This window comes from Brienomyrus brachyistius, unplaced genomic scaffold, assembly GCF_023856365.1.
Source record: "Brienomyrus brachyistius isolate T26 unplaced genomic scaffold, BBRACH_0.4 scaffold179, whole genome shotgun sequence".
NCBI lineage: Eukaryota > Metazoa > Chordata > Actinopteri > Osteoglossiformes > Mormyridae > Brienomyrus > Brienomyrus brachyistius.
Genome location: NW_026042454.1, coordinates 130411 through 143981, shown reverse-complemented (window position 1 = coordinate 143981; position 13571 = coordinate 130411). Strand labels below are relative to the sequence as shown.

Below are 13571 nucleotides of genomic sequence, written 5' to 3'. Positions count from 1 at the left end.
TCAAGACCCCAACCAGGGACGGCCAGAACATCCGGATCGTCGCCTTCATTTGCTTCTAACCCCTAGGTTTAAGCTCTCTTCACACTGTCTGAAATCATCCCAAGTGTTATTCCCTCTTTGACCAGCAGGGGGGAGGAGGGCACTCCAGAATAAATGCTTTCATTGCAACCAATATACCATAACCTTGCAATACTGAACTAGCACACATGGAAGCGTCGCATCCAAACCTTGCATTGCCTTGTACTGCATGGGGGTGATGTGCTCGAATCCCGGAGGGGGAACATCCCAGTACTTGTATGTCCTTTTCTTACGGCTTCTCCGAGGAGAGTAGCTGCCCAAACACAAAACAGAAGGTTGTTTTCCCCAAACAATACAGTGTAAACACTCAGAATCTGGCAAAAACAAACAGATGGCAGAATGTTTACATTTAACTTTGGATCGCAGGCAGTTTAAGGTCATGAGGGTGTGACCATGCGCCACTTTTTAGGCTGGCTTTGAGGTCCCATCGCTATGGCGGGGGCTACTTATAAACGCCAGTTAAAATTTAATATGGGTACAGTCCCCCTTCCCACCACGAAGAAACCAATTGGTTGATTGTGAAAGAAACTTGTTAAGAGGCCTCAAACCATGCTAGATATCAGCTTCAGTGCCTGTAACCGGGACCGTGAGGGGGGGTACCTGTGCTTCTTGTGCTCGCGTGAGCTGCTCCGTCGGTCACGACCCTTGCGGTCGCGGCTGCTGCTGCGCTTCTCGTGACTCCGCCCCCTGGAGTCCTTGCTCCAGCGGCGGTGCTTCTCGCCACGGCTCAGAGACCGGCTGCGGCTACGCTTCTTGTGTCGCTCCTTCTCCCGCTCTGGGGGACGACACCGTGGTACCAGTGAGACGGTGGGCGGAGCGACATGACTGCCCCCCTACCATCCATTTCGATAAATCCAAGATGTGTAACTCAGAGGGATTATGAATGTGTGTCCGGATGGTTGTGGGTTTGAAGCCCATGAGTCACAGAGTAATCATATTACCAACTTCCCTGGGGTGCTGGATGCTGACTGACCCAGCGCTATGCCTTAAAAGTCACTTACGGAGACCAAGATGTGGTACGGGGTCTAACTCCCCAGTTTCCTCACCAGAATGAAGCACCTCCATTCAATTCACATATTCAATCACACCCTCCTGAAACAAACACACCCATCTCTCAATGGCTAATAATTTCAAGGGCACAAGGACATCCCCTTGAATGTCAGTCTGTTGTGAAACAATAAAAACATAACCAGACTAATTAATGATATAGGAGCACAGTGGTGAGTACAGTTGCCTCACGCCTCCGAGTCTGGAGGCCTGAATTTTGCCTCTGCTCTCTGTATGGGGAATTTGCCTGGAATAGGCTCCAGGGGAGCCTGACTAAGATAACTGGTTGGACGATGGATGGGTAATTAATATCGTTTCAATCTGACAGACAGCACTTTATTAAACTAGCAATAAAATATCACCTTTCTATCCCAGCAGGTCCTTCATATAGAAGCTTAAATAAATCCCTGAAGGTGCAGTTTTCAGTGAAGCATTTAAACGCAGGTGCTGCTCGAGGAATCAGCTTCATGCATCAGTTATAACAGCGTTACGGTAATGCACCGCTGCAAAAGTACAGACACGGAGCGGCCAATGCATCTTACGTAAATCGGTAATAACCAATTACCGCAATCGCAGGCATAGTCAGAGCGCAGATATGAATGACTGGAACTGCTAGTTTATCAAACACGGCGGCACTTAGTGCTCGTCTAGCCGAATCAGGTCGTTTCGAATGACATTTTAGTGATTTAGTGATAAGGAGCTGATATGACAAGATTGCCATTTGATAGGTACATAAATCAATCCTACTTTCGACTCCGTTGTAACGCATGTTGTATATTTCAGTTGCGTTAGTATGGCTTAAGTTTATTCAGTTTACTGGATTCTCTGCACTTTAATGAAGTTATATGTGTATTGTTATATAACTGTACATCATTGTTAGTTACTGCTATCCGCTGTAAAGGTAGATACAGGTGCAAGACTTTGCAATAACGACCTAAAAGCAGTTGTTATGATTCCAGGGAACGCGGCTGATTTTTAGAGTCTATACATCATGAAGAAACGGCGATCGTGTGAGAAAGACTTATTCTGTACGGATGACAGGGCCAGCATTTCGGACCCAAGGGAAAGGCTATTGTGCATCGGAAAGAGACAAAATCATATCATTATATAGAAAACTCGTCGTAGTATTTAAAAACCAAGTAACTAACACTGTTATTAAGTGCGGACTTTAAATCAAGTGGTCGCGGTCGTTTTTATTTGCATAAAACTTTAAACGTGATCTTGAAAATATAACGCTTGCAACAAACATCCATGCATAGTGTGTTACTGCGAATGAAAATACGCGGGTCACAATTTATGATCCAAGTGTATAATGGTAAATAATTAAATAAATAAAACCGCAGGCTTTCACATCGAGTGCACCCCAATAACGTTTCATTGAAATGTCCATGTTATGTACGCCGGGCACTGATGGATGCAGGCCTAGCGATCTCTATAACAATGCCAAGCAAAGAATGTCACTGATTTACCAAAGCGGTCAGTTTTCGGGGATCCTGCGGCAGCTGGGAGAAGAAGAATCGGGCAGGTTTCAGAATCGGCGAGCGCTCGGATAAAAGGCACCGATTTCCCAGCCGCGCTTTTCTTTTCGGAACCAGCAGAAGTGCCCTCCGCACCATCCTCGGCGCTAGGACACGCCGGCCACTTTATTACCCTAAAACAGGGAGCATACACCGATCTTCAAAGCCAAACTTACCTTGCCGATTTTCGCTTAACTGCTTCTCAAACTCATCGAAATCGGACATTTTTCAGTCCGTACTAAAGACGTATTGCAAAATAAGCAGAGGTCCAACAGTAGGCCTTTGAATGGGCTACAGGCTGCATTGGGTTCTGCTGCTTTTTCTTCCGAGTCGCCTGCCCCTCCTCCCCCGAAGTCATCGGCTCTTCCTCGGTTGTATCACACACAGGTTCGGAAACATTCGATGCGCATTACCGTCCCCTCCTGCACTGGAGGGTTAAGGACAACGTGATTATATCGAACCAAAATTGAAATGTGCAAGTTGACTTTCCTAGTTATACGTCTTCATTTTTATTCTGGGTTTAACAACCATGAGTTTATGACGTATTTTACATGATTAGTTGGCGACTGGACCTTATTGTTTATATCTCTTATTAAGGATCCATCCATCCATACATCAATTATCAAAACCACACACTTACAATCCGAGTCTAGTTTCATATGCTGCGCTGCTGAGCGACCCGCAGAATATTATGCATGAGTACAAGTCACAAGCCCCGTTTCCACTAACACGGGGCCGGTTCTAGCTTGGTGCCTTTTGAGACCGAGGCAAAAAGATGCAGACTCTCCCCGTCGGGGAATCGAACCCCGGTCTCCCGCGTGACAGGCGGGGATACTCACCACTATACTAACGAGGAGATGTACGCGCACTACTTTTACATCTTCAAGATAAACAGCGGATGACTACTAACATTTGCGAGTAATCAATGACTGAGCTTCATGTCATGACCATGGTGCTCAAGAGAAGAAAAAATACATAATGTACGTCCACTGATACCAGAACAACCATATAGCTTTATACTAAGACGATGATTAAACGGAAAATTCCTTTACAAAACACTGCCACAAAATCATAGTTTCGCAATATTACATCGTGCAACGGGACACAGTGTAAGTACGTGAAGTCGGTAATTAAATCAAGAAAAAAAAGTGAGAGGAAAAGAATACTTTTCTATTATCATATTTTTCTAACTGGCCAAACTGAGTCATATTTTGATTATACACACTAACAGAAAAACAGTGCAAATCTCCGGTAGTCCGTTTCACTTGCGCTCCGCTATGGGGCAGTAACAAGCAGAGCTTAAGTGTGGAAGGAAAAAAAAAACACAGGACAGCATCAATCCCAACTTCACAAACGCCGGAGATCGAGATGCTGTAAGCATGACAATTAACATCTTTATCCAAGGGAACAGCTGCAAGACAGATGCCGCGCCTAACAAAGGTAGGATCGATTCCGAAGTTCAGGCATTTACAGACGCGGACTCTTCTGGAGTTGATTTTTTTCGGGAGATACGCATCAACTTCAAAAGTATGAACCGCATTATATCTATATCTGTTATGACGTTGTAGCTATTGATACTGATGCATCACAAAAATAATTTAAATGTTTTTTCATTCTGACATATGTTCGTTCGGACGAGGATTTTATTATATGAGATAAGTTTTAAATGAAAACTTTTTTTAATCTATATGATTAATTCTCGAATCTAAGCCAGACTTCACATAAATCATTCATTCATAAATATAATGGAACATACAACATCCAGGTATCCATGAAATTTATGATCAGGCTATACGTTTGTGATAACAACAAAACAACACAACATGTATATTTACAATATATGGGCCTATTGTTTAATATTGCCTCCAAATTATAGCCAGACAATAACGCAATAGGCCGACATCAAACTATTTTCATGTAAAACAAAAGTGCTGGCAGTTTGCTTGTGCTTACAGACCCCGCCTTGAGCCCATCCAGAAAGATCCCAAAAATAACCGACAAGCAAAGGTTGTAACAATCTGAGCATGTTTAGTTTAATGTAATCAGGAGCCGAATTAATAACGCGAATAAATGATCAAACCGAAAGTCTGTAGTCGGGAATATCCGATAACGTCTTTGACGTGCAGTTAAGATAGTCAGAGGAAAAACCTTGTAGTTTACTTATATATATGCCTAAATATATGAGTGTGTCTCTCCGGTGATTTAATGATGAATATAACGATTACATATCAAATCACACATTAAGCAATTATTATATTACTAGGTTGAACGTTTTCACTATGTCTGTCGTCACCTTGATTTCACGATTTTGACTATTCTTCTTATCCCAGATTGAACAAGTCATTGTGGCGATGCAAGATCCCGACATGGGGATAAAGATGAAGAATCAAAGACTGTTAATCACAGTGATTCCACATGCGATGACAGGTGCACGATACATATTTTACTTTTTAAAAATAATTTTTCGTGCCGCCCGGGTTGTCTTACACCCGGCCGTGCAGTGTCCCGGGGGCCGGGTCCTAATGGTCATTTAAGCCCTTCACAGGAAAGCCCATACATCGGCGGTCTTCGGGAATCCTGTGCATTAAGACTGTCATCGATCTCCTTGCGCTCATATTTATTTATGTAATTTATTTATCGAGTTCAGCGTTTTTGATTTATGACGGCTTAATGCATTTCTCGACTCTAACTAGATGCCTTCCTCGCTATGCCTTCCCAGGAAATGATATCGTGGAGTGGCTAATTCAGAAGTACTCCATCATGGAAGAAGGTAGGGCCGAGAAGTATGTAGGGAAGCGTTACCTGGTGCTCTTATGTGAGGTTAATCGATTGTTTTTTTCCCTTCGTGACGACGATGGCGCCCCTGCTGGCGAAAGACGTCATCAGGTTTTTTTTTTTTTGTAATAAAATAACAGAAATAAACGAGTCTTTTGAATAATAAATACAAATGAAGTAATAGAATTTGTCATCCATACAACAGATTAGCCTAGCTGCATTTATGTGTAAGCATATGCAATTCACGTGTCTGACAGAAGCATGTTCTGTTCCATTGATATTGCTGAGCCTGTGAATTAATAAATGTCAGAATTGAGCTTGTCCATAACATAGACACCCCATTCGCCTGAAGCTTTTGGGATTTTCTTCCCCTGGCGTCAATTTATCTGCTGAATTATTTATCTTTCTGCTGAGAGGCTATTAGTACAAATAATCTGTAGGCCAGTCCCGAGTCGCGCCGCTACGCATGCTGAGCTGTACGGTTTGATAGTCCCGATGCAAACTTCGCTGATAGCCAGAGGCAGTCAGTCATGCCTGGAGAAATATCGCTATCCGTCTCCCTCATTATGCACTTCTGCAAGACGCTGTTGTCCTGAATTCCCGGGCGATGCAGATGAGGTTTTAAATAGCAAGGGAGCAGATTTCCCTGATTTACAGCCCAGATTGGAAAAGAAGTCGGAATGGAAAGGAGGGGACTTTTAGGCAGTAGATGGCAGATGCATTAACAGACTTGAATGGGCAAAAAACCTGTTGCCCCGGTAAGCAGTTACCCCTCCCTGTAAACACTAGGCTTCCCCCTAGCAGCGCTGTTGCTGCGCCGGTCTGAAACCCCCGGGAGCGCCTGACTGCCAATGGCCGCGGAGGCAGCCGGAAAGTGGAAAGTCCCAATTACTCGTAATTAATTATAGTTCCGATGAGGAATGCACCATCCCCGCGGCTTATTCTGTGCACCATGTCAACGTTTTTTCCAGTTACTTGCTATACCGTAAAATAAAATATAATATGCCTACTCAGTTTCTAGTTATCGTGTGTTCTACTGTATTCCACTGACAAAAATTTAGAGAATTACTATGCCTAAATCTGGGCTACGAGTAGTGGATTTGTTTGAGCTTTGAGTAGTTTACGTGGAAATGAGTGACCACTTTGTGTGTTTTCAGAGGCACTTCATGTGGGGAATCTGATCGTGAAGCACGGCTACATTTACCCCCTAAAGGACCCCAGGACGCTCGTCCTGGGGCCCGACGAGACGCCGTATCGCTTCCAGGTAACCTAAAACCACGGTTTCTTCAGATGGAGGGCAGCGCGAGAGGGTGGTGGCCATGTGGGGGGGCACGCATATCGAAACTATTCGTTGGAGAGACTGCGGAATTACCGTGTAGGACAGTATTTCTCAATCTGGTCCGGGCTCCAGAGCTGAGAGGGTGCAAAAACGTAGACTGTCTGGTAGGGAGCTGGGAGGGAGCAAAAACGTGGATCATCTGTGTGTCGCCGAGGACCGGATTGGGAAACACTGATGTATGAGAACCAATGCCAGTTAAAGTAGCAAAATGCCTTCCACCCGCCTTGTCCCTGACATGTTAAATCACAAAGCACCTTTGTCACGCTGCTTCTGAATAGTTTCAAATGACAGCATCTCCTTTTTGCTAGACTCCGTACTTCTGGAGCTCTCAGCAGTGGCCAGCCTCCGAGCTAGATTACGGTGATTACCAATTATTAATCATGTGCTCGCCTATTACATCATTACTTCCCTTTACTAGAATAATAGAAAAACACAGTTTCTTGCCATGTCTTTCTTTTGCTCTTCTAAAGCGATTTATTTGACTAAGAAGAATATCAGAAAGCAAGGGCAGCTGATAGACTATGAAAAGGTAAGAGAAAATTTTTATTTATGTACATTTCAATGCTATTCTTATTCGCTGGTCTGAAGCATTGCTTGATGAGATCATGTGATAGCTGAATGCTCATGGGAGTTTTACTTACACAAAATATTATGAGGGTAGAAGGAAAAATGATTGGTTCAGAGAGATAACCAATTAGATTGTACATGAGGTGGATCCGAGCAACTAGAGGAGGCAGGAGCAACCAATCAGATGTCTTGGTCCTGCCTCCTCTGCAATCTGATTGGTTATCTATCCGAACCAATCATTTTCCTTCTGCCCTCAGAACATTTTTGTGTAAGAAAACCTCCCACCAATTATGCACATAGTAGGATCGCACATAGACATCCACCAACTTGCCGCCATGTTGCGTCAGGGTCAACGCATTTTAGGTTCTCATCAGTAAGAGGGTTTGTGAATCCGACACTGCCAGCTGATATCCTGGGAGGGGTTCGGCCTGTGAGTCATAACGTGAACCCATGCAGCAACGCAGCCAGCCGTGCGACCTGGCAATGTCGCATTTAAACATCGTCTCCGCAGGACAGCTACAACATGTTGCACAAACGGATCAACCACACCTGGGACTTCGTGGTGATGCAGGCGAAGGAGCAGCTCAGGTAAACCCCACCCCAGCCCGGGAATACTGTCGCATCGAGCTATGAAATCAATTTCATAAATGCACACAAGGGGACAGATGAGAATGGATGAATAAATCTCGTATTAAGAGGATGATGATGTTACCTAAATTAAAAAGTAACATGGTGTGTGGTCATAATTTCCCTCCTATCTGTTAAATCAGACCTCAGCCTAAACACTAGAGTCGGAAATCCATTTCTAAGTGAAAAAGGAAACAGAAAAATGAAAACCCTACCTTGCAGTTCAGTGATTACCGCTATATGCTAATTACCCAGTATGCTTTCTGACTCTCCATCGACTGCTCTGCTCCTACCAGGGCAGCCAAACAGAGGCGCAAGGCGGACCGCATCATGCTGGAATGTCAGGAACAGGCCTACTGGCTCGTCAACAGACCGCCAGTAAGCACCTCCCCCGAAACCCCTGACTCCCTACATCTGCCCCGGCGAAAACCCAGTATGCTGTGATTAGAGTAAAGCACACACTGGGTAAACCTGAACTCAATGCACCTTGGCAGCTCGAATATCGCCTCAGGCTGGGGGCGATTCTAGGATTTTTTTGAGGTTGTGGGGCAGAGTGGTGGCTCTGGGCCTAGGGATCTGTGCAAGCAAGTGGAAGGTTGTTGGTTCAAATCCTGTGAATGCCCAGAGTGATTCTACTCCGTTGGGCCTTTCAGCAAGGGCCTTAACCTGCAATTGCTTTGTCCTGGGTATGACATTAATCTACATGCAGGCCTGTTAGGAGATCCTTCAACTTACAGGGGAAACTTGGCAGGATTGGCAGGAAGGCATAGGCAGGGTCCCATTCCCCCACAGAGAGCTGGGGGGTTGTGCAGTTCTCTCCCACGACAACGGGTTTGTTCAATGAAGGAAGGCAAAGGAAACATCTGTAAGGACATATGGAACATTTCCGGTATAATTTTCGATCTCCGTCATCTCCAGAGCATTGAGCTCAGCAAAATTCACGGGGGGGGGGGGGGGGGGGGAGTTTTATCTTCGTTAAGTAAGACACACAGAGTGTCTCCATGCATACTTTGTGGGGGAGGAATATATCACTTCAGGCCTGATAACCCACTACTGCTTCAGTGTGATCATGAAATATTTACTTAGCTGGGAAGAAGCCTATGTTCTGTGGGACGAGAGCTTTCAGAAGACAGACAGGACAACAGGCTGCGGGAATGAGCAACTGCACCCTCGCTGAGTGTAATTTGGAGTTCATGAATAACACAGGAGAGTGGAGAATGAAAGTGTGGGACAGGAGCAGAGTGTGGTGTGTATCTGGCTTAATCCCGGCCGTCACTAGGGCCCCTTTCTGCTGGGTGCGCAGCATCTCTCAGGGCTAATAAGCATCAGCGTTTATGTGGGCCATTATCCCCATCCGGGGCGGCATCAGGAGGTGGGAATGGCAGCCACGCAGCTGCGGATCACATCCTAAATTCAGCTTATTTTGCAGATGTACCTTTTATTGAGACTAGAGCAGTTGGGGGTTTAGGGACTTCTCTCAGGGGTCCAGTGGTGATGTCACTCTGCTGACTGTGGGATTTAAACCGGCAACCTTCCAGTCATAGGCGGCGACTGCCAACCCGCTCAGCCACACACCACCTTCATTGATGAAACCCACCGTTTTGACGCCAATTAGACGGAAACACAGTTGAGCCAAAAACCACGCAGCGTAGGGCCCCCCAGTCAGGTGCTGCTCGTGTTTAAAAGGCAGGGACGCTCTGCACTCTGGTACGGCCAGGTGGACGGGGGAAGCTGGGGGGGGGGGGGGGATTAAAACCAGCAAATGACAAAATGGCCGCTTCCTGCCTCCTTTCTCTTTGCCCGAGAAACACGAGACGCATCGCTAAGACTGGTGATGCTTGGATCTGGGAGAGAGGAGTGCGAAGGGACTGGGAGACGGCCTGAAGCTAAAATGCAGACATGCTGTGTTTGCGTCTCCCCCCCCACCACCCCCCCACTTGTTGGGCCTTTTAAACGAGCTGGAAGAGGATCCCACCTCCGGAATACCGGATCCATTATCTGACCTCTATTCCTGCGGCTCAGGCTTAATGCTGCATGTTAGCGGAGAGATAATGGATGTAATTGCAAATAGCAGCGTAATAATTTGCCAAATAGTCTCTCTGCTGTTAAGTCCTGAGCTGATCTGAAGCACTTTAATTGGGATTTAAGGAAACCATGTTAAATCAGATTGCATTCAGTATCGACATTTGGTTAGTTTATTCTGTAAAGCAGGGTACCCCAGTCCTGATCATGGATACTGTGTCACCGACTGGCCCTCCAGGACCGAATGGTCCTTTTGGAAAGCTGTCACACTGTCCCCTACTGGGCAGTGTCGCCATGGGCTGTACCCAGTGGCATCATGGGAAATGTGACCAGTAGTGCTAAGGGGTATTAATGCAGCGTTAGACCGGCGTCAGTCTGCTTGAGAGAAACGAGCTCACTCTTCATCTGAAGTTCAGCTAAGGATTTCTCACCCTCTGATTTTCTGCAGCCGGGAACATTCAGCGTTCAAGAACAAGGCCCTGAGCGAAGGAACCGGCACAACTCCCGAGTCCAGCTGGTCTGAGCTTTTTATTAAGCATATACATTTTTTCCGTAATGCCAGTACCTGCTGTTTATCGCCTCTGTCAGTCACAGGACCGGATCCGGGCAAACAAGAGAGCCGCTCGGGGCCTAGATAAGATCAAAGTCATGAAGAAAAAATATGTATATTAATATCTATATATATATATGGCAGCTATAGGCAGAATAGGCTGTTGCCTTGGGCCCCCAAATTACCCAAGGAAGTGAAGTGATAATCAGTGTTTTTGGTGGGAGGGCATCCGAGGGAAGCTCGTGTGTGAGTGTGACAGCACTTCGTTGTGCTCATCTTTCTGTCTCACTTCTTCCTCACTTCCTGCTCTCGTTTTCCATGCTAACGTAAGTACGTCAGCAGTCCCACAATACATACTCGTAATAGTGCTATATTATTCATGGTTTCTAGACTGGATGTCTGCTTAGTAAAGCCAGGAGCTGAGTGTGAGCAGAATTCCTACTGTCTGATTCCTTGCATGTGATTCGCTCGTGGGAGTTTTACCCTCACAAAAATGTTCTGAGGGCAGAAGGAAAAATGATTGGTTCAGAGAGATAACCAATTAGATTGTAGAGGAGGTGGGTCTAAGGAACTAGAGGAGGCAGGAACAAGACATCTGATTGGTTGACCCCCCCCCCTCCTCTAGTTGCCTGTATCCACCACTTCTACAGTCTGATTGGTTATCTCTCTGAACCAATGAACCTTGTGCCCTCAGAACATTTTTGCGCAAGTAAAACTCCCATAAACATGTGGCTTATATCATGTTTAGAGACGGTTTTGTTTCTTCCTTCTTTACAGAACAGAACGCGGACTACTACAAAAGAGAGGTAAGCCTGAAAGAATTTAGAGTGAACCTATTTCAGCTGATGGGATGGTTGCCAAGAACAACCAAAGAGGGTGATTAAGTGGGCTCTTAAGAATGCTGTCATAAGAAAATTGCTTCGGAAGGATCTACATCTGTGTTGTCGTTTTCTTTTGTTGGCTCTCAGATATTGACAAATTCTGTTTAAAGGTACAACAGCATGGCTCTTATCAGGGATTGGATGTGTTTTTTCTGACTCTTATATTCCCCGTGTGATTTTTCATGGCTCCCGACACCAGATTGAACACATCAGGAAATCCCTGGGCCGCTCGAGGGTCAAGTCCTCCATCTGCCTGGAAAGGTTGGATAACAGCCTCCCCCACCTACCCCCCCCCAACACCTGTGATTCAGCCTCAGTCCCAGCATAGCTGGGGGACCACTGGTTCGACACCAGTCCACATTAGTCCCTAACTGGGGGATATCTCTGGGTATTCTGTATACTGTGCCTCTGATTGGTGGGGGGGGGGATCTATTTCATGTTAATTCTGACAAAAATGCTGGGGACTGCTCTTTGTGAAAATCTAACCTCGTTATTTCGTTCTTTCGTCCATCTGCCCATCCATCTTTCACCATAAATCTCAGAGTCACACATATCCTGGATTAATGATGCCTAACTAATATTGAAACCGGTTGACTATTAAACTGAATTGAACTGTATTTAACTGCAAATAATTACTTAATATTGATCAGAAGGTCGCCGGTTCAAGCCTGGCTTCAGCACACTTGTGGGTCCTTGAACAAGGCCCTTAACCCCCAGGTTCCTGGGAGCCTCTACGGGCAGCTGCCCTTTGCTACCAAGCTTTCTCTCACCTATGGAGAGCAAGATGGAGGAGATGAAAAGAGAATTTCCTTATAGGGTTCAATGACGTATAATCATTTCGTCACCATTTCGAGCTCCAGTTTGCTGGAATATGCCAGCATTGAACCTGAATATTTGATGACTTGCAAGGATTATAGAAAGTAGGACTAAAACTGGGAATGGCTGGTCTTCTGTGTTCAGCTTCCTTAAGTTCAGCGAGCAGTACCTGAACCATGACCCCATGATGCAAGGCTGCCCCCCCAGCAACCCCTGGATAACAGATGACACGGCACTCTGGACGCTGAATGCCGACATGTGAGTGTGCGTTACCGCGCCCCATCCTGCCTCTTCAGGGCCACACCCCCAGAGGTGACTGTCGTCTCTTCACTTCCACGCCTCCTGGTGCAGGGTGGAGACACCCACCAAGCTGCGGGTGGAACGATGGGGGTTCGGCTTCACGGAGCTCCTTAGGGACCCTCTGGGACGGTGCAAGTTCAGGGAGTACCTGGAGAAGGAGTTCAGTGGTGAGCAGCATGTAGACCCCCCCGCCCAAGTAGATCAGCTTCATGGAGGCATCGTCAGCAAGTAAGAATCATATTCATTATTTGATCACTGCGGGCCTATTTGGGCAGTGTGTGACTCAGCAGATTGGGATTCATTGCAGGAGGTCATCAGCTCAAATCCCAGAGTCAGCTGAGTGACCTCACTATTGGGCCGTCGATCAGTTACTCCAGGGACTGACTGACCCTGCCCTCTCAAAAAAAAAAAAAAATAGGATCTAGCATCTGCTAAATTAATAATCATGATCCCTCTATGAAAGGCAATTCTCCTCCATATTGGCATCGTGATGAGCGCCTCCTGCAGGTAGCTGATGCATGCGCTGTTTCATTCACAGTGGAGAACCTCTGTTTCTGGGAGGCCTGTGAGGACATCCGGCACGGCGAGAGCGCTACGATCCCGCAGAAGGTGGAAGAGGTCTACAAGTGAGTGCGACCTTGTGGCCCAGTGGGACAGTTTGCATCCCAGTTGAATTTAGAGCAGGCCCTGATGTGGCACTTGCTTACTCCCAGTGGGACTGCAAAGCTCAGGCTCATCACTTCCTTCCCCCCAGGCAGTTCCTGGCCCCGGGAGCCAGCAAGTGGGTAAACGTGGACAGCAAGACCATGGAGAAGACCCTGCAGGGCATGAAAAGCCCACATCGTTTTGTCCTGGATGACGCCCAGATGCACATCTATTTCCTGATGAAGAAGGTAGGAGCATTAACTGTGCACAGCCATGAAAGTGGATGACAGCTTCATTAAAACGGGCTCTCGGCCTCTCCTCTCACCCTCAGGACTCCTACGCCCGCTATTTAAAGTCCGATCTCTACAAAAACATGCTGGCTAGAGCCATAGAACCACAAGAGACCA

The 13571-nt window shown here is 46.3% G+C and overlaps 1 non-coding gene across 1 annotated transcript; it reads right to left on the bottom strand.

Annotated features, from left to right (window-relative positions):
• Window positions 1–3426: 3426 nt before the first annotated feature.
• On the bottom strand, window positions 3427–3498 carry trnad-guc (transfer RNA aspartic acid (anticodon GUC)). Its single transcript has one exon. It is a non-coding gene; the product is annotated as a tRNA-Asp (tRNA).
• Between the last annotated feature and the right edge of the window lie 10073 nt (window positions 3499–13571).